We start from the raw sequence: 25,957 nt of genomic DNA on the forward strand, positions 1-25,957 counted from the left end.
GTCATATCTCTCTTCATCTGCTTCTAGGATTCTGCCGTAAGGATTCTGTCATCACTTAGACCTTTGAGTCCAGATTTTGCAGACGGGCTAGGTATGGGTCATGGCCTGATTCTATTGGCCTCTGTCCACAGGGGCATAGTCTCTCTGCGAGTGATGCTTGTGGAATCTCCCTGTCTTGCCAAATGCCAGGTGGTTCTTTCAAAATGAGATTCAGAAGCAATACAAAATACACAAGTGAGTGAGAAGATTAACGATATTATTCTAAAATAACAAGCAATGTATACATACCAAGCAAGCACTTCAATCTGCCCCTTGGAAGCCCTCAAGAAGCGGCAAAGTGACTCCCCCAGGTAGCCTCAGTTTGCACGGCCCTGCGGTCATTCAGTTCATGCACGAGCTTCAAAGAAACTCTGCCCAAACCGTCCAATTTTATAGATAGCCTGCGTTGCTTGCCAGACTGGCTACGTGCAGATCATCCAATGTCTCACTTTCTCAAAACAATGTCCAACATCAAAGAAGGTACCCAGCATTATCCTCCACAACTGATTAAGGCAGCTGTTGTGGGATTTCACCTCCTCCCAATATTCTCAGGATGTTAAAGACTGTTCTCACACCATCAAAAAACTTAACAAGAGCAAGGGAGGGGGAAGGAACAGAGGCAGGAAGGGTAACCGTGCCAGATCACTAACTCCTCAATACTTTTTTGTCTTCCAGATGCATTTCCCATACACTCCCCTGTAGCACATTCAGTCTCGCCAGCATGTCAGCCCTGTGTTGATTAGGGTTGGTCAAATGGAAGAGATACAATGTCATTGGCTGTCCACCTTGCAGAATCCCCAGACTTCCACATACAGTGGTACCTCTGGTTACATACGCTTTAGGTTACATACACTTCAGGTTACAGACTCTGCTAACCCAGAAATATTACCTCAGGTTAAGAACTTTGCTTCAGGATGAGAACAGAAATCATGCTCCGGCGGCACGGCAGCAGCAGGAGGCCCCATTAGCTAAAGTGGTGCTTCAGGTTAAGAACAGTTTCAGGTTAAGAACAGACCTCCAGAACGAATTAAGTACTTAACCCAAGGTACCACTGTACACTATTCCTGATTTGGCCACTAGGTTCTTGAAATTCGTTGTCTTATAATCTGCATTTGATTATCTCAAAGTTAGGTTGTGACCTAACTTATCTGCACCAAGAGTTGTTTATAATGATAGTCACTAAGTGAAGCTACTGAGTTGACCACCAGCTGTACTAGCGAAGAATCACATGGACAGGGTGGCTGTCTGGGTGTCCTCCCTAAAGCAGACAATTTGCAGCTTGGGCTCACAATGCAGTTAGATTGAACTCCATTTAGCGCCCCTGCATGAAAGATATTAAACTACAAATGGTCATAACAAAACTTACCGGTGTTTCATTTGGGATGTCTCCCTCTTTGACAGAACACAAACTAGGTGCAAAATACAAATTGCCTCGGGACCGAACAAAGCCAAGTGCTCCTCAGATGTGCGGTGCTTTGAATCACACGCGATAACACTTTTTGATCTGTTTCATTACATTGTTGCATGTGGGAGTTAAACATGGATTTACAGGTTTGAATGCAAAGGAGCTCCCCCAGGGCAAATCAAAGGCTTCTACCTCACAGACCAGGTGCACATCAGAAAGCCAATTCCAACCCAAATGAATGTTGATAAGATGAAAGAATGAAAGGTAAAGGTCAGTTCCACTGTGATTGCTCTTTTAAGAGCAAAAGGAGTCTCCATGTAGATTTTGTACATCAAATCAAAGAAGATGTTGGTGATGAGGAGGAGGAGGATGGTAGTGAACTTTGATGCTATACTGCTAATTAAACTAGAGAGAGGTTTTTAACAGGGTACATTTTTAGTTAAAGGCAAGAGAAAACAGAAAATACATGCATTATTGCCTAGATCTCAACATTTTAAAGGAGGGGTGCAGAACCCCCAGATGTTGTTGGACACCAACACCCATCATCTCTAGTCAGCATGCCCAATGGTCAAGAGGGTGGGAGTTGTAGTCTGTCAATATCTGGAGAAGTACAGGCCTTTTGCCCCAGCTTAAAGACTGAAATATCTATAACCTTTTTTAAGCATCGATTTGTTTTGACACTAATATATATTCACCAGAATTAAGTCTTTTCATGAGATGATGTGCAGTAAAAGAAGGTTGAGCATCTTATTAATACAGCTGTCAATGGCATGGGTATATAGCGGAGTGGGTCGGTTCTGGTCGAATCCTGCACAGTTAAACTATTTAAATCCTGATAGCCACAACTCCCACAGGTAGTGCACGTGAGTCCCATTGCATTCAGTCCAGTTCGCTGAGTAAGTCCCAGTCCAGTACTTTCAATGAGCCATGCAGCCCAATGTATTAACCCATAAGTATGTGCCATTAAGGGACGCAGGTGGCACTGTGGGTTAAACCACAGAGCCTAGGACTTGCCGATCAGAAGGTCAGCAGTTCGAATCCCCGCGACGGGGTGAGCTCCCATTGCTCGGCCCCTGCTCCTGCCAACCTAGCAGTTCGAAAGCACGTCAAAGTGCAAGTAGATAAATAGGTCTTGTTGTGGCGGGGAGGTAAACGGCGTTTCCGTGCGCTGCTCTGGTTCACCAGAAGTGGCTTAGTCATGCTGGCCACATGACTCGGAAGCTGTACACCAGCTCCCTTGGCCTGTAAAGTGAGATGACCGCCGCAACCCCAGAGTCGGTCACGACTGGACCTAACGGTCAGGGGTCCCTTTACCTTTATGTGCCATTAAGTTCAGTGGGGTCTAATTCCAAGTAAGTGTGAAATGGACTGCTGCCCCACATCCTTTCTTGGTAAGTTCACAGAGTCAGTGAAGATTTTACATCTAGATAAATGCACATGATTTATTCAAGTGGTACATATAGTAATGTGAATAAATGCAGCTCATTTTCACTCCTGCCATCTATGATGTGTGCAAGCTACACCAATGCCGTAGCTATTACCGCAATGATTTTGGGGGACTCCTTCGTTGTTGCACATTCCCTGAATACATACTTTTTGTTCCCCCTCCTCATCACCTTTCACATAATGATGAAACAGTTCAGCGGACAGGCAGGTTTACCAAAGCATGGGACATTATGCTACAAGCTTCAACTCTTTTTAGGGTGTGGGAAATATATTTAAATTATGATCCAAATATAAATTAACCAAGCCCTGTACAAAGAATCAGAGTGTATAGAAATGAATGTATGGCGGTGCTGGCATCACACCATGAACCTTAGATCATTGCCTTGTGTCTATATATGCAGTGAACTCCAACATGCACAGCTTCTGCATGGAGTATCTATGTCCTTGATTTTTGCAAGCTGTGTTGCATGTTCAGAACCTACATGTATTGGAGTGAGGCTTCATGCAGGTTCCATGCAGACATGACTTCAAACATATGAGGTTGGTAGGAGACAGGGTTGATGGGCATGATCCTAACCACCCATACGCATGTATCTTTTTGCACACTTTGAGAATTTTCACAGGACTTGTATTGCGTTTTTGTGTTGTCCCAATTAGGGGTGTTCTTGGTGCTTTCTGAATAAACTTACACATTTTGCATAGGATAGTGGTGTTTTTGCTTCTACTCAACACACACACCATTGTTTCCTATGATTCCCAGAATTCCTATGAGTGGAGTTGTCCCCCCCATGGGCATTTTAGGAAACTCACTGGACACAAGAAGTTGCCTGCAGGTCATCTGACAGCTGACATCATTTATTTCTAAGAACAAGCAAAAAAACAACCACCATTTCACAATAATTGTCCATCTCTCAGGGGTTCCATAGGCATCTTTCCTAGGCTGACACACTTCCTGGAATGTCCATGGGTATGTCACATCTTCCAATAGGGGAATTGCGGGAAATGCATGAAGTCAGGAAATAGGGGGATTCCAGGAAATGCATGAAGTCCATACAAAAATGGGAAAGTTTTAAAGTCCATGAAAGAAAACCAACTCCTCTCAGCCCTCTCATCACTTCATTAAGGTCAGCACCAACACATATGCACCAGCCCCAACCAAAATGTCATTCAAATCCATTCCTTTCTTTTGGAGGAAAAATAATCTTTTCCTCTCTGCCCCATTGCAACTGTCCCCTATGTGAATTTGGCCACCTTTTTATCCCCCCCCCCCTACTTAAAATTACATTTCAGAGAAGTGTGATCTCCAAAAACATATCTATCTTACTGCACCTTTGCAGCTGCTAACACTATATTACAGCAGGCAATATATTATCCTGGAGAGTTTTGCCGTCCCGTGAAGATGCCGACGATACCCCTGAGAAATTTTACGATGCATTTAGGCATTTTAATGCATACATTTTTATAAAGTATGTCGAGAAATGAAAGTGTGGATCATAATGTTCACTTAATGTCAGACCAAATAAATCTTTTTCCATTATTATTATTATATCCCATTGATTTCCACTAACTGTCTGCAGCATTGATTTTTACAAAGAAACTGCCTTTATCGGCCCCAGTAGTTGTCTGAGCAAGTACAACTACACGGACATGATTTTCCACTCTTGCATGGTAAAAGTGGCACCCAATTTTTACACTCTGAGTTTTCAAATCTCATTTTTTTTTCTTTTGTTCTGCCAATCAAAGCACCATCCAGCTGTCAACATCCTCCCAAGTTCCTAATCCTTTCAGCAGCCGCATAAAATCTGAGTGAATTGCAGCCTTCCAGCTATCTTATCATGCAGCAATTCACAAAAGCGTATCAAGCTGGAACTAGGTGCTATTGGAGCTGCATAAACGCTTCCAAAAGCAGCAGCCCAGCATTTCCTCTTTCCCATCTGACAAAATAAAACATTTGGCATGACATCACCATTTGCATTAAGAGTTTTCCCACCCCTGTAAGTGGCAGCCAATGACCTGGAACTGTAATTTGGAAATGCTCAATATGTTGATGCCATGGCACATATTATTTTGTATTACTTGACAATCGGAGGGTTGAAGGGGAAGCTTCTCCAATGTCTAGTTTTGGCCCCTTTGCCTTGATTTCCCTACACAAATTTCATTTTTAAAAAAATATTTTTTATTAACCGGCCAATCAAATCAAATTAAATCACATCACATAAATTCTGAATTACAAAGCTGAATTTTAAATTTTGTTGGGGGGAACCCATATTTCAAGATCCGAAGGGGGATTCTGATCATCTTCTTGCTACTGCATTAATGTCCAAATCAATCCAAATCAGTCCAAACAGAGTTCATAATTCTATCCAGTCTTATCTTGCTGTTTCCACATCACATCTTGTCATATATTTTCTCTTTTTTCTTTATGATCTCTTCTGATAGTCTCCTTAAGCTGATAAACACCAATAATAATCCTGTGTGAATTTTCCGTTCTTCCAATCCTCAAATCAAGATGGTTTCCATATATCATCACCTTCATAGATAACAGCGCTCTTTCCATCATTAATTACAGAACTGTCATTCTTAAGTCCCACTGAGGCGTTTCACCCACAATATAAAAACAGCTCTATTTCTCTATTTCTCCTCTCAGACTTAAGTCCTCCAACAGAACTTCCCAATATGGCGACGGCATTTTTGACTGCATCATTCCAAAGCTCTTATACATTCCACGCTCTTCTTAAAACATGCTTTGGTTCGAAAGTTTATCTCCACACAGCCTTAAATCCACAGCTTAAGTCCTTAAAACGACAATTCTGACTCATGAGGGGAGGGGATTCTTGTTTAATCACATAAGGAAAGAAAGGAAAGTTTTCCCCCTCCCCCATCAGTCATTTGCCATACCGTATCTTGGCGTATCTTCTCATGTTTTATTCTTGTCTTGTTTTATCAGAGATCTCTTCTGTTAACAGTCTTTACTCCCCCTCCTTCCTTGAGATATGTGCATTCCTTCATCCAAATTGTTTCTTTTGAAGTTCTTGCAGCTAGTGGCGCGGATCAGGGACGGCGTCCAGGAGTGCCGGAATCCCACAGGAGGGCTTTGTGCCTAGTGCCCCCATCCCCACAAATTCGGGGGTGGTATAGGGCACAGCAGGCAAGGGCAGTCCCGCCCACCATCCTGGGGGGGGGGGTAGGGAAGCTAATTACTCCCATCATAGCCTCCAAATTACCTTGTGTGGGTCGGAGAGATGTTATTGTCAGCCATCTTCTGATGCACCCCCTAGTGGCCCCCTTCCCTACACACATTTCATGCAACAAACATAAAACACAGTTGCATGGCCTTTGAATTACCACTCCCTCTAAACAGCGAACTCAGATGGTTGTGTACTGACAGGATTAGAAGCAGAAAGGGGTGCTCAGAAGAAAGAGAATAGTATTAGCATGCTCAACTGAGCATCAACATATGTTGTTGGTGTTTAGTCATGTCCGACTCTTCGTGACCCCATGGACCAGAGCACGCCAGGCACTCCTGTCTTCCACTGCCTCCCTCAGTTTGGTGAAACTCATGTTGGTAGCTTCAAGAACACTGTCCAACCATCTTGTCCTCTGTCGTCCCCTTCTCCTTGTGCCCTCAATCTTTCCCAACATTAGGGTCTTTTCCAGGGAGTCTTCTCATGAAGTGGCTAAAGTATTGGAGCCTCAGCTTCAAGATCTGTCCTTCCAGTGAGCACTCAGGGCTGATTTCCTTCAGAATGGATAGGTTTGATCTTCTTGCAGTCCATGGGACTCTCAAGAGTCTCTTCCAGCACCATAATTCAAAAGCATTGATTATTTGGCCATCAGCCTTCTTTATGGTCCAGCTCTCACTTCCATACATCACTACTGGGAAAACCATAGCTTTAACTATACGGACGTTTGTTGGCAAGGTGATGTCTCTGCTTTTTAAGATGCTGTCTAGGTTTGTCATTGCTTTTCTCCCAAGAAGCAAATGTCTTTTAATTTCGTGACTGCTGTCACCATCTGCAGTGATCATGGAACCCAAGAAAGTAAAATCTCTCACTGCCTCCATTTCTTCCCCTTCTATTTGCCAGGAGGTGATGGGACCAGTGGCCATGATCTTAGCTTTTTTTGATGTTGAGCTTCAGACCATATTTTGCGCTCTCCTCTTTCACCCTCAATCAAAGGGTATTTAATTCCTCCTCACTTTAGAATTGTAGAGTCTTGGGATCCCAAGAGTCATCTAGTCCAACCCCTCCAATGCAAGAATATTTTGCCTAATGTGGGGCTCAAACACATGACCCTGATATTAAGAGCCTTGTGCTCTTACCAACTGAGGAGTGTGGGGTAAAGGGTAGTGTTTTCTCCTTCTTAAACACCTATAGCTTTTAGTACAGTGGAACCTTGACTTACATACGCCTCGTCTTGCAGACGTTCCAAGTTGTGTCTGCAGTAAACACCCGATTTGACAGGATTCGTGCATGCACGGAAGCGGCTGCCACCATCTGCACATGCTCAGAAGTGCGCTACTGCCGAATGCGCATGCGCACAAGTCACCTCTGCTAGCGTCCAGCGGATGGACCTCCGGATGGACTGTCTACAGCCATACTACCCTGAACACGCCCAATCTCGTCTGATCTCGGAAGCTAAGCAGGGTCAGGCCTAGTTAGTACTTGGATGGGGGACCTCCGGAATGGATTATGTCCATAAGTAGAGGTTCCACTATCTTCTGGAAGAGAAGATGGCTGCCCAAAATCGTAAAGGGATTAGGAGTCCTGTTAGTTAGGAGGTGTGAACACACTGCAACATTTTGCTGCAGGGCTCACTTGTATTGTTTTAAGTATCAAAACTTTACTTTTATCCACCCTCAGATTTAGAAGGACTATTCAGTGTATCATGCGGAATTAAATACCTGTGCATTTCACCACCACAGAAAGTAACACAAATAACATCAGCTTGAAGAATGGGGGAACATAATTCTGGCATCCGTGACATTGTAGTTAAAAAAAAAAACGAGGAAAGAACTGATGATTTTCTAAATTTAAGGTGAAAGATTGCCATCTGTTTGAGCTTGGATTGCTCTCATCAGCATATTGTCTTCAAAAAGCAGCTACACTTTTTTTTTAGATAATTCCTAGAGTGATTGTTAAAGTGGAATAAATGATAGTACCAAATAGCTGGCAAAGCTACATAGGCTGCAGTTACCTGGGGAGGGAACCTGATTGTGTTCGATGGGGCCTTTCTTCTGAATAAACATGTATAGGATTGTTCTGTTGATGTAGTGGCTCAACACAGGAGATAGAAAGTTCTGGATGTGCTGTAACTAGGAATAATTAGAAACTGGGTTTGGATCCGTCCCATATATGCTTCATGCTTTTGAAAGCAGGGCCTGCAACAAAATGTTGTCTTGTGGATTGCACCTCTTGACACTTTCAATCACTTGACTCCATTCCTCTTCCTGTTCCGCTGCCCCTGCTCTGCCCTGAGTGTTGTCAACAATCAGCCTCTTTCCACAATATGTTAGTTCCACCCTCTTGCAAATGGGTGGTTCTATTTTGGCTGCCTACCAAATGGCACTCCCAGCCTCAACATTGGCAACAGAGGAAACTATTATTGTTATTTTTGTTATTGTTATTATTAGGGAAGCTTTTTAATGTTTGATGCATTACTGTATTTTAATATTTTGTTGGAAGCCACCCAGAGTGGCTGGGGAAGCCCAGCCAGATGAGCAGGGTATAAATGATATATTATTATTATTATTATTATTATTATTATTATTATTATTATTATTTCATTTTGCAGTAATAGATTTTGTCATTGGCCTTTAAGGTTTCAGATATCAGCTGGCACAGAAGTGTGTTAAAGGAATTTTCAAGGAAAGGAAGAAAGAAAATACAGTGGTAACCTTGGTTCCCAAACAGCTTAGTTGTCAAACAAAATGGCTCCCAAACGCTGCAAACCCGGAAGTAAGTGTTCCAGTTTGCAAACGTTTTTGGGAAGCCAAACGCCTGACGCAGCTTCCGCTTGTGCAGGAAGCTCCTGCAGCCAATCGGAAGCCACGCCTTGGTTTTTGAACGGTTTTGAGAGTCAAATGGACTCCTGGAATGGATTAGGTTCGAGAACCAAGGTTCCACTGTATAACAAATGCACAGTTTTGTTCCAGTTGACACAGTAAGCCAGTTTGGGGGGAGGTAGGTGGGGAAAACGCCTTTCCTAACTTTGTATGTTAGGAAGAAGAAAACATTATCCAGGCAGAGTGAAAAAGAAATCTGCAAAAACCCTCTACATCCTAGGTTTGAAAAATGCCTAATTGCTTCTTGTACTTAATGATATGATTAACCTCAGACATAAAAACAGATTCTCTGCCTGCAGAAGGCAAAGGGTTTCTTTTTCCCCTTCTTGTTTTAAATCTCTGGTGAATAGAGATTAGTCTATGGAGGAGAGGAGTGAAGTAAAATAAAGAATCTCTCTACAAGAAACTCCTGTGAATCTTGGCTAGGCGGTGGGGGGGGGATGATTTCATATCCAGCCTCTTTTTTATTTTTTGTTTTGCTGAATAGCTTAGTTGTTTGAATAGAGAGGCCTACAGATATTTCAGATAAATGATGTCATATGATTTGAAAAAGCTGATGACACTGCAGTTCACATAAATCTCCAGAAATGTGTTAAGCACCTCAAGCAAGATGATGCACAAAGTCAATTATTTTCTCTTGCATGGAATGATACCCTGTTCTGGTTAAAAATATATGGATTGTTGCAGGAGACCCAAAGAGCACTGCAGGTGCCTCCAGGGAAATGTCCTTCTCATGATCAGAAGAGCAGATCTCAATGTCTCGTTTCACATTTGGTGAAGTGTTGTGTCTCAGTGCTAAATGGGGATGAACTAATCTGTCAGTTTTGCTTTCTCTCGGTTTCACATTTCTCCAGTTTAGTTCCCCATGTTTCCACACCAATTTGTGGATTCTTATTTCAAAATGGGAATTTCATCTAAGATAAACATCTTTGCATAAACTTTTGCATAATGTACATATATCTGCAAGGCATTTTCCCCTGATGCAATTGACTTTTTGTACATTACTTTCACTGAAACATGCAATTTTATGCATTCTTTACTCTGGTATATGCATTTTTGGACACGTCGCTTGACTGGAGAACTGCCTTGCCAAATTCGGAGAAGTGTGAACTTTGAACAAAGGTTGCGTTCTGGTTCCCACACTGCTTTGGAAAATGAGAATTAGGTCAGTTCACCTTTAAATTTGAACGGAATTGAATATCCTCCCCATCCCTAGTGATAGAGCACATGCTTTACATAGTGTCCCAGATTCAATCTCAAACGACTCCTGTCAGGGCTTAGAATGACTGTTACCCAACACCCTAGAGAGTGGCAGTTAGTCAGAATACTGGTGTAGATGAGCTAATGGTCACATTTGGTATCAGGAAGCATCCTATGTTCCAAAACTACTTTGAGACATAATTTCATCCCATCCCCCTACTCACCATTCCTGTTCATTTTCTTCTCCCTTGTTTTGCACTATATGTGGGGCTACCTTTGAAGGTGACCCAGAAACTACAACTAATCCAGAATGCAGCAGCTAGACTGGTGACTGGGAGCGGCCGCCGAGACCATATAACACCGGTCTTGAAAGACCTACACTGGCTCCCAGTACGTTTCCAAGCACAATTCAAAGTGTTGGTGCTGACCTTTAAAGCCCTAAACGGCCTCGGTCCAGTATACCTGAAGGAGCGTCTTCACCTCCATCATTCTGCCTGGACACTGAGGTCCAGCGCCGAGGGCCTTCTGACGATTCCCTAAATGCGAGAAGCCAAGTTACAAGGAACCAGGCAGAGGGCCTTCTCAGTAGTGGCACCCGCCCTGTGGAACGCCCTCCCACCAGATGTCAAAGAGAAAAATAACTACCAAACTTTTAGAAAACATCTAAAGTCAGCCCTGTTTAGGGAAGCTTTTAATGTTTAATAGGTTATTGTATTTTAGTGTTTTGTTGGAAGCCGCCCAAAGTGGCTGGGGAAACCCAGCCAGATGGGTGGGGTATAAATAATTTTCTTCTTCTTCTTCTTCTTCTTCTTCTTCTTCTTCTTCTTCTTCTTCTTCTTCTTCTTCTTCTTCTTCCTCAGCAAACCAAACACCCAACTGCATCTTCCACCAGCTGTGGATTTTCCACTCCTACCAAGCCAAAATACATTATTTGTCATTGCACATTCTTATCCGCAATTCTCCAAACTTCCTTGTGGTATTGATTTGCCATGTAGTTATTTGGATAGCGAGACTTCTGGCAAGGACTTAGTCTTTCTGCATTGATTAGGATGTGATAAGCACTGCAGCCATTCCTGGATGGGGAGAGCCTGGCAATAGTGAAAATATGCACTGGTAACTTCAAAATTAGAACCGGGTATGCAACACACTCTATGCAAGGCAGTCTTCGAAGTTGGTTCAGAATCTACAATCAGTGCAGAATGCTGAGACTGGACTGCTTATTAGGGTTTGGCCTTTCCCAAGCACATGACAGAACTTCTGAGGGAACTGTGCCAACAGCCCGGATGCTACCAGTCCCATTTCAATGTTTTGGTACTTGTATACAATGACTTGAACAACTTGGGACCTGGTTACCGGCTAGAATGCCAGCTTCCCCATTGACCAGCTTGTATATAACGATCGGCTAGGGAGGCTTTCATAGCAGCCATGTCATTTACAGAGATTCATTTGATGGTGACACAGGGGGAAAGTCTTTTCTGTGATATCAGCCACACATTGTTTTTTTAGATCTGTACGTAGGGGATTTTTCCAGCGGTTCACTGCTGGAGCTTTTGATCTACTTTGCAAAAGTCCTGCAGCGTTCCTATGGCAAGGAATCATTAATCATGCACAGTTATGTGTAGCAAGTTATACTATTGATCGATGAAGCCAAATATACATCAGCTAGACATGAGTCATCACGATTCAGCATGCATCCCAAGGGCGATTTTCTAGAGTTCGGTCGGAACGCTCAGAAAGTGCTCCTTAGCCACCACTTTCCCCTTCTTTATCAATCTCCCTTTCCTAAAGTAATAATAATAAATAATAAATCATTTTTAGGGAAGGGTGGGGAGTAACAGGCAGTGGAGGTTTAGCTCAGTAACCAATGATGTAACAGAATGTCATTTTTGGCCAGGAATCTTAGGACCTGACAGCAAAGGAAGTTTGTTTTTGTTTTTTGACTTGGGAAAGGGAGGTTCCTTGCAGTGATAGAGGCAGAATTCTTGAAGAGTGTTGTACACCCAACATGGATTGAGGCTGCCATATTCAAGGGGAGAACTTCTGTTTTGAGCTTCCCACCTCAGTTTGAATACATCCCCCTCCCTGGTTTTGTAGTGTCTTTTGTGGATTTCAAATTTTTTTTGGTTCCAGGTGACTTTGGACACACCAAAGTTTCTCCTAAAGAACCTCTCCATCATCCGCCATAAAACCCTGGTGTGATTTGAATGATTTTGGAAAGTGTGGCAGTCTGTCTGCTGTGTTCATTAGGTCCATAGGTTGTGTGTGTCACTGCACATTAATTGAGTGCATTCAACATCATGCTCCAAATGCCTTTACATTGCAGGTTTACATTACAATGCCTTTACACTTCAAGGTTGGTAGCAGTGGGCAAGTTACCTTCCATGGAATCTTCTATGGATCTCATATAGGAACTTCTGGTGACATTGTTTGAGAAACGACTCTCCCATAATAACTTTGGGTGACAACTTCATGGAGAAAATATCCTATTTTCAACCATCACCGCCTCTAATTATTTTTCTGATGTGTGAATTTTCAGAAGTGTCCTAGATAGGGTTGTGCTAAACCTTTCAACACATCTCTTATTTACAATTGAGGATGAGGGTAGGAAGAAATGTCCCATAAATTGGGCTAGCAAAATTCTTCAATTTTTATTTTCTTTAAAATGATGTTAGCATACTATATGGGTTCACCAAGGATTCCCCCACCCTTTTCAACAGTTGGAACACACACAGAGAGAGCTGCTAATGGCAGGCAACACTCTCTACAGGATGGGTAGCAAATATGGTGCTCTTCAGATGTTGTGGGCTACAGCATCCATCACCCCTGTCCAAGGACCTTGCTGTGTGGGGCTGATAGGAATTGTAGCCCACAGCGTATGGAGAGAGCACCATGTTGGCTACAAGACACCCTTTATGGCTTTGTTGCCAGAAGACTGTCCCTAGAACTGCACTTAGATGCCCATAAGGAGGTTGTTCACACAGGTCTTCTCCACTTATTTTGATAAAAGGAATGGCTCTGCTCTCTCACCCTCATGCTTTCTAGAACATGAGGAATGCCTGCAGGTCTCTGGATTTGTTCCTCTAGTTTTTAACTAATTTGAACTCAAGTAGAGCAGAAATCCTGGCCATTGTAAATGCAAAGGCAGCATTGATCAGATATTTGTGTTGGGCAGAAAGATAGATCACAGCAGGCTTGGGTGGGGGGGACTCATTGTTTGCAAACTAGCATTTCCTTTGACTAGTCATCTTATATTTCCATCCCCCCCCCCCCCCGTATTTGATCAGAATAGTGAAAAGAAGAAAATGTATACTTTCCTGTATCTTTGAATGCCCCCCTCTCTGTCTTTCCTATTATATGCAAGGCTTTATGGTGCTGTTTTTTTATCTTAATGATATACTATCCCTTTCTTTTCATTCAGTGTAGATGTCCACTGCAGAGGGAAAAATCCATTTCATTCCTGTGCAGATATTATATTTAGAGGCAACATTACATACACATTGTTACATTGTCATCTGAATCTGAAAAGAAAATGAAAGAGTACAAGGGAAGATGAAATTCTCAGCAAGTCATCTCTTCAGTTATAATTTGCAATGTGCCCATGGTTTAAGTCAACACTGTATATAAATTGTCTTTAAAAGGTCGTGGAATTAACTACGTAGCAATTTCTGATTGCTGCAGACTGAAGCCAGAGGTTGTGTCAAGCTGATTGCCACTGCTGAAAACTTTGATGCAATGTCTCCCTGCCATCTTTTCTCTGTAACAGCTACAAAATTACGTGTTGTCCCTGCCCCTGGTTCCCTATGTGGGGGAAGGAAAACACATAACATGATGATTTTCACATCACAGGCCTCAGTCGGCTGACCAGGAGTGATTGCATTGAGTATTCATGAACATTTCAACAGTTCATTAGAATGTTTGTAGTCCAACTTTTATGAGGAAGAGAAAATTGTCAGTATGACTGAAATTAAAATCTTACATAAACTCTTTTGACAGGGGTAGCTTTGTGTGGGGCATTCTGTGGAGTGGAAAGAAGCCTTGAGGAAGTAGAAAAGCTAAGTGGTCTGTGACAGAGATGAAGGATAGCTGAAGGGAGGGTGAAGATTGAAACCCGCAATGGGAATCAAGGCAATTTCTTGGTTGCAGACTTTTATTAGAGTTTTGTAGTTGCAACTCTAGCAGCTGCTCTAGAAGCCTACACATCTTCTTGTAAGGCATGAATAGATTTCTTCAGCTCATCCAAACATGCAGTGTTTCAGAAGCATTGGCATTTCTTGAAATTTGTCATAAAAATCAATTCTAGCTCTCCAACTTTAAGGCTGATTTGTGGAAAATGTTAGGCTAGAGATAGAACTGGTCTTTCTATCCTGTAGCCAATGGAGAAAGATTTGGCAGCAGAGAAAATGTGATGACTCCTCAAAGCAAGAGAGTATGTTCAGCCATCAACACTTGCCTGTTTTATTATCCACCAGCAAAGCTTCTCAGCTTCTCAGCAATCCTAGCAGCCCAACATGCTAACTGCTGGGCATTGGAGAGAAGAGATTACAGCCTTGCAGGGAAATATCATAGGCAGGAACTGGCAGGAAAGATTCCAAATGAAATCTTTTGTGCAGCTTTAAATGTTCATTAAACAGAAATGCTCTTCACCAAAGAGAGGGTAAGCAGGACATCAAAAGCAGCTGGATAAATTGGATTTCTGATTGGCAAGCTAATGGGCACGAGATTTGTGCCTGAGAACATAACCTTTATGCAGGGATTCATTGCTATTCAATGAAATTCACTCTGCCCAGCAGGAAATCCTCAACAGGGCAAGGGGAGTATTGAAGCTCGGGGATTGTAGTTTTAGCTAGTGGCTCTTCAATAATAGACTGCAATTATCCACCTCCAGTCCACATCATTGCCTTCCTAACCTTTCTGCCAGTTGGGCGTCCTTATCACAGCCACCCTGCCAATGAGTGAACTGCAGAAAATCCCCAGTAAATTGGAGCTGAGTTTTTATATATATAAAAAACAACAACTAAGACCTCTGGCACCTTAAAGGCTAGCCTATTTATTGGGGCCTAAGTGGGCTGTATCCCACCATTCTCAGGTGGTAATGTAGTCTGCATGTTGCATTCAACTGATTCGCCTTGCATTTGCCTGGACACTTCTGCAAACCTTTTAAAAAAATTCTCCCTAATTCAAGTGCCAACACAGGAGAGTTCTATACACATGGTTTGGGCCAGTGTTCTTTTTCTAGAAAAAGAGATTTCTGGAACTCACCATTAACACTTCCTTTTTTTTCACTTACAATGGCAATAGCGCCCACCTGAGAGGTGCCAGAATCGAGTTCCAGCAAGTTCTGGCTGGAAAAAAATAGCTCTGGTTTTAGAATACTTACCGTATTTTTCGCTCTATAAGACACACCAGACCACAAGACGCACCTAGTTTTGGGAGGAGGAAAACAAGGGAAAAAAATATTCTGAATCTCAGAAGCCAGAACAGCAAGAGGGATCGCTACGCAGTGAAAACAGCAATCCCTCTTGCTGTTCTGGCTTCTGGGATAGCTGCGCAGCCTGCATTCGCTCCATAAGACGCACACACATTTCTCCTTACTTTTTAGGAGGGAAAAAGTGAGACATAGAGCAAAAAATACAGTAATTCATTCTGGAGGTCCGTTCTTAACCTGAGGTACCACTTTAGCTAATGGGGCCTCCCACTGCTGCCGTGTCACCGCCGCGCAATTTCTGTTCTCATCCTGAAGCAAAGTTCTTAACCCAAGGTACTATTTCTGGGTTAGCGGAGTCTGTAACCTGAAGCATCCATAACCCAAGGTATCACTGTACCATAACCAGCTTATGTATTTTTTTAGCCATTTTGGGGTAGGGCCAAAGCTCGTTGGTACAGTATTTGCTCTGCATGCAGAAAATCCCAGGTTCAGTCCTCAGCATCTCCAAGTTGGGCTGGTGGAGACCCTTGTCTGAAATTCTGCAGAGCCACCACTAGTCACTGTACACATTACTGAGTCAGGTGCACCAATGGCCTGACTTAGCGCAAGGAAGCACCCTCTGTTCCTAAAGTGCCACAAGACACAAATGCAATGTCCAATACATAGATTGAGCTCTGAGTTGTTGTGAGGTGGTTCACCCAGGCATCCTTATCACTCCTTGACTGCAGAAGCAAGTGGATGGGACCATCAATAGTGTGGGAATGTTCAGGGATGCAGGAGAGGATATATTGTCTGATTATATCCTTATCCAACTTGTGTTAACAAGTTCCCCAATTTCAGCAGAGTAATACATTCCCCTTTATTTTAAGCTTTGCAACGGATGTGTTTGCTCAGGCTCGCTAAAGCCTCTATAATAACTGTTCTGGTATTTTCCCCTTATTCCCTCATAAAATATAAGAGACGACACAGTCTTTTACAAAAGTATAAAAAGAGTTTACTCACATTCTGTTCACAATCAGATCCCAGAAGGCAGACTTAGCTTAATGAAGTAGCATACAGTTGGAATCTATCTCATAAGAAGACAGTCCCTTTGTCCTCTCTTGGCTGGAAGAGGGCCAAGAGGGCATCTTTGCCTCAGTAGATGTTGTTTCTTCAATGCATGTGGTGAAAGAGAGAGAGAGATGGCTGCCCTGCCCTGTGCTTTTGTCATTACCTGCACAGGTGAGGTCACACCCACTTCTATTCACATGCAGAGGAAGTCTGTCTCAGCCCAGAAGGAAGCAGGAAGTTAACTTGCTGGTTGGACAAACATTCCTCCCCACGTGTAAACATGTTCACTCTAGGAATGTTGTACTTGACTGCTCTACAAATAGAACTGTCATCTCCCCCAATGTCAACATGAACACAATGCTTTTCAGTGTTCAACTACTGGAACGAAAGTCATTGAATGATGAGAGATCAAGGCCTGGATAAATATTTGGCCAGTGCTGCCATTCATCTGGTGAAGTAACCTCACACAGAGAATGGAAGATGGCGTGTGGACCCTCCATAAAGGCTCTTCCACATGATTTGTCTGTTTTCCCCCATTCAAAAAAAAGGGGGGGAGTAGTCATTTGGTGCCAAGCTCTGTCCACCAATTGTGCAAAACTCATCACCCCCTGCAAAAGAGATGACGAATGGATGAGGAAAGAGTTTGTTTTTCTGCCTCTTCCTTGGAGTGGGGGAATAGACTTTAAGTTAAAAAACAAACAAACAGGAGTTGTAGGTTGCTTGATTTAAGTATTAAATTTACAAGGTGACTGAGGCATGTTCTCATCTCACTCTCTGGTGCTCCACAGCCAACCTTCTCGGACATTGCACTTGCTGGAATGCCAACAGAAGAACTCCACTCAGAGCCCCGGACCTGATTCCCACAATCTAGAGCAGTTTTGGTCATTTTGGCAGATCTATGGGCATTTTCTATGGGCATTTTAGGGAGTATCTTGGCCAGGGAGGTTGTAGCCTGATGGAGAATGCAAGAGGATACCCCCACCCCCCCACTTCCCTTTAACTCTGGGATGCTTGTGGGAAGACATGTAATATCCCTCCATATTCCAGGATTCATGCCAGGCAGGGAGGCAAGCTGCAGAGTGTCTGAGAATCTCTCAGCCAGCTTGTAATGTTAGATATTAAGGTAAGCAAGTATGCTGATCCCTGAAAATTGTGTCAAACATCTCCTGCCTCTCCCCAATTTTCTGAGGTGATATATACAGTGGTACCTCGGGTTAAGTACTTACCGGTAATTCGTTCCAGAGGTCTGTTCTTAACCTGAAACTGTTCTTAACCTAAAGCACCACTTTAGCCTCCCGCCGCTGCCGCCACCACATGATTTCTGTTCTCATCCTGAAGCAAGGTTCAAACCCGAAGTACTATTTCCTAGTTAGGGGAATCTGTAACCTGAAGCGTATATACCCCGAGGTACCATTGTATTTGCAACCCACAAATGGTCATAAAAGGGGGGGGTCTGCCAAAATGACCAAAACAGCTCTAGATTGTGGAAATCAGGTCCAGGGCTCTGAGTGGAGCACACGTTTCACAGCATGTAAATAATGAAGGGTTGAGATGTGGTCTTACTCCTCCAACATACAAATTGTAGCACCAAGCCAAGTTAAGAGTAGTGTTCCTGTGTGGATGAGCCAACCTTAACTGGGAAGAGTAGCATCTCCATGAGTGAGTGCAAAGTTGCTGCTTCAGGTCCAAGCATCTCCAGGTAAAGGGCCTCAGAGTAGACAAAGACCCTAGAAAGACATGGACTGTCATCAAGTGCTATATCAGGGCTAGCTAACGGTGTGCCCTCCAGATGGCATTAGACTACAACTCCCATCATCCTGTCTTTGAAAATTCTACTCAATATTGATCCAACATAAAACTTCAACGTATAGTTAGCAGAGCAAAAACTTAAACACGTTGCAGGATTCTCTAAAAAAATAGGCCAACTGCATTTCATCCAACAGAGCTTTACTGCTACTGAAGGCAAATGAGCATGATGGTCACAAACCCAATACATTCAGGACTGGCCCTGTCCATAAGAAATCCAGTTGCAGTAGACTTATCTTAAATGTACAGCAACTTACAATAAGACTAAACCTTAACACTATATACAGAATACCACACCAGACGGAACAGAGATAGAAAGAGAAAGTGAGAAACTGAGGCTCATTCTGGCCCTACTATTATAGTCAGCATGACCTTGACAGAAAGAGATGAGAACCAGTTTAACCCAGCTGTACTCAGCTTCTCTGAATAACCCAAACATCATAAACATTTTACTTGTTTCTTACACACAGAGAAGCTTCCAGAACCCTCTTGAATTAATTAGAATAGAAAAGATCTCTACACATCAGATCAATACTTTCTGCACTAAGAAATGCAAACTTACACATCCCTCACCATTGGCTATGCAGGTTGGAACTCATGGAAGTTGTTGTTGTTGTTTAGTCATTTAGTAGTGTCCAACTCTTCGTGACCCCATGGACCAGAGCACGCCAGGCACTCCTGTCTTCCACTGCCTCCCGCAGTTTGGTCAGACTCATGTTTGTAGCTTCGAGAACAGTGTCCAACCATCTCGTCCTCTGTCATCCCCTTCTCCTTGTGCCCTCCATCTTTCCCAACATCAGGGTCTTTTCCAGGGAGTCTTCTCTTCTCATGAGGTGGCCAAAGTATTGGAGCTACAGCTTCAGGATCTGTCCTTCCAGTGAGCACTCAGGGCTGATTTCCTTAAGAATGGATAGGTTTGATCTTTTTGCAGTCCATGGGACTCTCAAGAGTCTCCTCCAGCTGGATGTACCAGTGGGCCAGTTTTGTATAAAACCGCTTCAACTACCCTAACGTATCATGAATGTGATCCTGAATTCACTTGCATGGATGGGAGCTGGACGTGTTAACAGGATTCCACAGCCTGTTATCTCTGTAGCCAAGGGTGCCTTATTTCAGAGATGCTGCAAACACAAATAATAAATCATAAGCGTAGTTTTCCTCTAAAAGTCAAAGATGCAAAAAGATCATCTTCCGCACTGATTTTTTCCCAAGGTACTGCAGTTTGTCATCTAAAGTACTCAAGAACCATTAAAAACAACTTTGTTGAGGCTCATACAAATGTTAGGAAGGATTTCAGCCCGCAACGTAACACATAAGTATATGCCACAGCAGGCTCGAGAATGTAGTCACCATATTTTCACTTGTCACAGCAACATATCCTTTAATGGAATCCTTTTTTTCAAAGCAGCAAATGTTGACTTCTCCAATCCATTACCCCATTATTAATGGTAGCTTTTAAGAAAGCGCTATGAAAAGCAGATACATTCAATTAATCCTTTCAAGGGTTGCTTCCCACTAAGGAGAAATTTAAAGGGTGCCTGAGTGCGCTGCCTTTTTGAAGATTACGCATCCCTGTCAATAAATTGCACTAAGTAAAAGTAAAATCTGATTAACACTGCTTTGCGGGATGAGTTAAGACTTAGTCCCTGTAGTATTCGTCAACATAAACAACTGATAATAAACAGAAAATATCTTTCTGAGGGGTTGGGGCCATGGAATCTAGGAATTGTTATTTTGAAAAAATGCTGACAAATGCCATCTATTCCTTTTCCAACAACAAAAGCTGCCATTGTTAACACTGGAGTCATCAATACATTAAAAGGTTAAGTGCCCTTTCTAATACAACATCATTCCTATTTCACCTTTCTCCCTATTGACAATGCATGGGGAACCTCTATGCATTTAACTCACATGGGGTTCCAGTTTGGCCCACAAGGCCATTTTCCTCAAGCCTCACCCACACCTGACATCATAGGATATCAGGTGTGGGAGAGGTATAGTTGCAGCTGTAAATGAACCATTAGCAACATTACAGAACACTCCCATTTTTTCCTCTGGAAGCAGGTCTCTTTCTTTCTTTCTTTCTTTCTTTCTTTCTTTCTTTCTTTCTTTCTTTCTTTCTTTCTTTCTTTCTTGTAAAATATTTTTTATTAATTTTTAATTACAACAATCCAATAAAAGCCACATTATCACAAGACCAAATTACAATACAATTTAAAAAGCCAATTATTCAAATACCAAATTAAACAATTTTGGGTGACTTCCCGTGTGCTGGATTTCAGGGCACAAAGTTCTTGTTCCTTTCTGCTTCCATAATCTTGATTAGTTCAATTACAACAGTTCTGGCCTTGATCCTTTATTTAACAGCCACTGATTTCATGACTTTCATTCGTAATAGCGTATTTTATAAATTTTAATTCTGCAAGAGGATTTTATGTCCTGTAAATTTCTGTGTCAGATGTTTATTTTCCATTTGTTTCTTCATTCTTCCTGTTGTAATCCAACATATACAGCATCTCTGCTTCCACTTTTCCCGCTCTCTCTTCTCTGCTCTCAAAGGCTGTATTTTTCACTGTGTCAGACGCCATCTTGTTTGTCAAATTCTAACAAGAGGTCTGGCGTTGTCTTGCTTTCAGCCCTTTCTATAATTCACACCAAATGCAAGTCCTACATAGACTATTTCCACTCAGGAACTCTCAAGGACAGCCGATCCCTGCTGCAAATGGGCTTCCTTTTAGCAATGAGTTCAAATTCTGCATGGAATGCAAGTTTGCCTATGGAATCACCTGCAGTAAAACTCTCCAGTCCGAGTTCCCAAGTACAGTTTATCCTTACCACAATCAGGGCTTGCTTTTCACACTGAATTCACTGAAAGTGGTTTAGAAATCTTCTTTTGCAGCCACAGCTGACAATTGCAAATGGAGTGTTTTCCTTTAACTGTCTGTGCCATTGCAAAAATTATATTCCGTCATTCGGAATCCAAACATCCTGGGGAAGATTTGGGTAGGTCTCATTTTGTAAGCCTCTTTGCTAATAGTAGAACATCTTGCATCCTGCTGAAAATACGCTGTGGGAGCCTTATGGCCCCAGAGTATAGAAGTAAGCATGCATACAGTTCTGGAAGGTGCATTTCCCCCCCCTGCTGTGTATTGATGTATGTCATTTCACGGTGCATTTTAACGAAAGAACATTTGCATCTAAAACATACAAATGGAGAAATTCGATATTAAATGCCATGTTCCCCCCGGAGTAAGAAGTTATGAACTTTCTATGAGGTTTGCAAATTGTATGTGACTTTGTTCAATCAATAAGCAACCGGGAGGGCAAATCTGTTGTTAAGAAGATAAGAGTACACCATGATAGCTTCACAAACAGCTGCTCCTTATCTGTCTGATATAGTACTTAAGTTTGATGAGCTTAATTAAAAATAATGAAAACTACCTTTTTAAAGGTTAAATTGTCTCCTCTCTCTTTTTTCCTCTCTCTTTTTTCCTTTTTGGAGAAGTATAAGGCATTATCGCTCTGCCAGACCTTAGATAACCGGCAGAAGATCAGCGCAAGATAATAATGTGAAGGTCACAGGCTAATTAAGGCAGGTGTTTTGCTATGGTCTGGGAGAGTCCAAGGTCTTCTAGTGTGCAGATTGGGGGCATTTTCCACTGAGTATAGGTAGAATTCATTAGCAAGAAAGGTTATTCCTTTAGCCAGTAAGACTGCCTTCCATCTAAAGAATTTAACTTGCATTTTCATAAATGAATCAACAAAATTACAATTACAGTTCTGTATTGCCAATTTAATGAAGAAAAGACATTTTCTTTCTCATTCCCTGTTACAGTAATAATCATAGAATTGTAGAGTTGGAAGGGACCATGAGGGTCTTATAATTCAGCCCCCAGCGATGCAAGAATCTTTTGCCCAACTTGAACAGGCCTTGAAGTCACAACCCTGAGATTAACACATTAATGTATCCTAGACTCTCAAACCCACATGCTTTAGTTCATCATTCCACAGACCCCACAAATGGATATGTCGGGTTTGAACCGCCCCAACAGAGGTAGCACAACTCTATAGAAACCATGCTTTGTAAACAGGGAGTGCAAAGACTTTTACCCACCCACCCATTCCATTTTTTATTTGATTGATTGATCTTTCCCTTCCCTTTATTAACCATGGATTTGTGTTACATTTTGCTGCAAACAGGTTGTCTTGTTTCTGCCTCCCCTGGGAGGTAGGACTACTCAGTTATGTCATTTGCATAAATGTACTTACTAGCAGTGCCACCACCTCTGTGATTTGAGAGCTTATCTGTACACGTGAAAATTGTTTTATTTGTTATATAAATTTATATAACACGCTACATCAAAAGAACACAACAGAGTGGTTGATAAAACAGAACATAAAAGTCAATGCATAACATAATATCTTAAAATAGTTATATAAATTCAGTTGTAATAATAATAAATGCGTAAGAAAATACGGTTCACACAACAGCAAAAGCATTAAAAAGGAAGGGGGGAATCAGCAGCAGGGTATCTGAAATACAGTGCATAAATACAGAATCTTCACTTTTTTCAAAAGGTAGCTCTTGATTCCAGTCCCCATAGAAAATGAAAGTATTTTAAAGGGGGGAAAGATGGTGTCTGCTCTTCTCCTAGCAATTACCGTATTTTTCGCTCTATAAGACGCACCAGACCACAAGACGCACCTAGTTTTTGGAGGAGGAAAACAAGAAAGAAAAAATATTCTGAATCTCAGAAGCCAGAACAGCAAGAGGGATTGCTGTGCAGTGAAAGCAGCAATCCCAATCCCTCTTGCTGTTCTGGCTTCTGGGATAGCCGCACAGCCTGCATTCACTCCATAAGACACACACACATTTCCCCTTACTTTTTAGAGGGAAAAAGTGAGTCTTACAGAGCAAAAAATACAGTAAGTAGTGCCAGTCAGTGTGGGTGTGATCCTTCAGGGAAAGGTCTGTTACTCAACTCCAGGTTACTAATTTGAGATATTTATTAAATGATTCAAGAGCAGTACAAAGGAGAGAAATATTAGGTAGTGTCCCTATTGTCTAAATAATCCTTACATTTAATAGAGACTGTCACATTATTTCCAGTAACAGGCGAATGTAGCATTCCATGGTTTCTGATCTGCTAGGAACCAAAGTTTCCCCAAGCCAATGAAGATGGCACCAAAAGACACATACGAAGCTATTTCTATTAGATTTGTAGGAAGAGAGACCTGCATTGGAGAGAAGCAAGCAACCAATTGGATAGGGCCCTGGACTTTTCAGATTCTAAACATACCAACATCAATGATGATGGTTAACATTGACTTGATACACACATAACATTAAGCCATGGTTTAACAAACTAGGTGATAACAACAGATCACCACAGAAGCAATCAAACAAACCATGGCTTGTTTCTCCAAATTTGTGGTTTGTTTATCAGCTTGTCGCGCCTTGTGTCTTTGCAGCAATCTTTGTGATCATCTAGGGTAGGATAGGAGACGCGGGTGGCGCTGTGGGTTAAACCACAGAGCCTAGGACTTGCCGATCAGAAGATTGGCGGTTCGAATCCCCACGACGGAGTGAGCTCCCATTGCTCAGTCCCTGCTCCTGCCAACCTAGCAGTTCAAAAGCATGTCAAAGTGCAAGTAGATAAATAGGTACCACTCCAGTGGGAAGGTAAACGGCATTTCTGTGCGCTGCTCTGGTTCGCCAGAAGTGGCTTAGTCATGCTGGCCACATGACTCGGAAGCTGTACGCCAGCTCCCTCGGCCAATAAAGTGAGATGAGCGCCGCAACCCCAGAGTCGGCCACGACTGGACCTAATGGTCAGGGGTCCCTTTACCCCTTAGTACCTTTACCTTTAGTAGGATAGGATAGCCAGCCAAACCATGGTTAAGGAAGTGCGATGGGTTCACACATAATGCCACACCATAGTTAAAACAAACCAAGGTTTTAAAACCGAGAACAAACCATAAAGCGATCAAATAACCATGGTTTAATAATGTTATGTGTTAACACATTAGTGTTATGTGTGAACCAGGCTATTTAGTTCACAGAGTAGCTTTAAAGGGTTTGCTTGAATAGAATCTCCTTTCTTTTAGTTAAAACTCTTTCGTTATAAGAGTGTACTGACACAAACTATGACTGATACCAATTGTGCTTCCTTTATGAACCATGAACTGAAATCAGTGTAGGAGTGGATTTGCAAGCATTGGCTACAAGTTAACCATAATTGGCATAGAAGCACATGTAACATGAAACCATGAATAGCAATGGCAGTAGAAGAGAGCGGAAAAACACATTGGATGAGGTTCTGGGATGGACTACATAAATCTGCAGGCCACTCTCAATCTTTTGATTCGTCTTAAGAGATTTTCAGGAGTAGAATGGGCTTGAAGAATATTGGCACACTTCTCTTGTCACAGAGGATGAAAATGGAGAGCATGTGACAAATGGGATTGCTCAAGGTATCCACATAAACTCACACAGACCGCACAATGAACAAGAGACATGTAAATAAAACATGTGCCGGGACGTTTTTGTGCTTTAAGGTATTTCAGACAGCGCTTTACGTTTTTCTGATGTTTCCTTACCTGATAACTTTCCTCTTTTATATGATTTGTCACATGACATAAAAGCCAATTCTGAGAACCTAGTGGAAGTTTAGGAGAGCTCATTACCATGTTCATTGCTTCCAGAGAATGAAGAAAATCTTTTGCAACCCCGTTAACTTGGAAAATGGCAGTTTTGTATCTGTAATTTTGCAAGACGAAAAAGGGGACAGTGTATAGTTCTTTCCTGCCATTTGAAATTGAGTGCGACTTGGCAGCATATCGGTCAAAAAGCAATAATGCAACATGTAATGTGGTGTAAAAGGAATATTAGATAATCAGGATAGAAGCGCTAACATTATAACTAAGAAAACGAATGCAGTGAACCTCATGTCTGAATACAGCCAGATTCCTACTCCATGGCATTGGCTGTTGCTTCCAGGATCAGGAAAACTTGGGATATGATGATATCATGTCACATATTTTTATTTACAGCCATAACTCATGTTACATTTGCTTCACGTTACGTTTTTTCAGGTTGCGTCCCGCGGCGACCCGGAAGTACTAGAAAGGGTTACTTCCGGGTTTCACCGCTTGCACATGCACACAAGCACCAAATGGCACTGTGCACCTGCGCAGATACAGCACTTCAGGTTGTGGGCTTTTCATGTTGCGACCGGGCCTCCGAAATGGATCCCGTTCGCAACCAGAAGTACCACTATACTAGAAATTATAGAAAAGAAAGAGACATGAGCTTACGGTTCACAGTGACAGCTAACCTGTAACCTCCAATTCTGCCCTAAGTGGCATCTCTGACCTTGGAAGACATCTTTGAGATGTCTCTTTTTGTACCTGTTTTCCTAGAGATACCTTGTACCTGCTGAGTATTCACTGTGCCAATGACACAACGAGTGTTTTCGAAGCAATTGCACCAAGAAACCAATTCTTCCTAATTTATATAAGA

The 25,957-nt window shown here is 42.3% G+C and overlaps 1 protein-coding gene and 1 long non-coding RNA gene across 3 annotated transcripts in view; one reads left to right on the forward strand and one right to left on the reverse strand.

Annotated features, from left to right (window-relative positions):
- Positions 1-25,957, reverse strand: part of LOC309371915 — a 399,586-nt gene that overhangs the window by 309,677 nt on the left and 63,952 nt on the right. The window contains exon 2 of the long non-coding RNA XR_014169347.1: positions 15,771-15,943. This is a non-coding gene — a long non-coding RNA (uncharacterized lncRNA). The remainder of the gene's footprint in view (positions 1-15,770; positions 15,944-25,957) is intronic.
- Positions 1-25,957, forward strand: part of BRINP3 (BMP/retinoic acid inducible neural specific 3) — a 264,203-nt gene that overhangs the window by 234,664 nt on the left and 3,582 nt on the right. The window lies entirely within an intron of this gene.

This window comes from Podarcis melisellensis (genome assembly GCF_964234715.1).
Source record: "Podarcis melisellensis genome assembly, chromosome: 6".
NCBI classification, from domain to species: Eukaryota; Metazoa; Chordata; class Lepidosauria; order Squamata; family Lacertidae; genus Podarcis; species Podarcis melisellensis.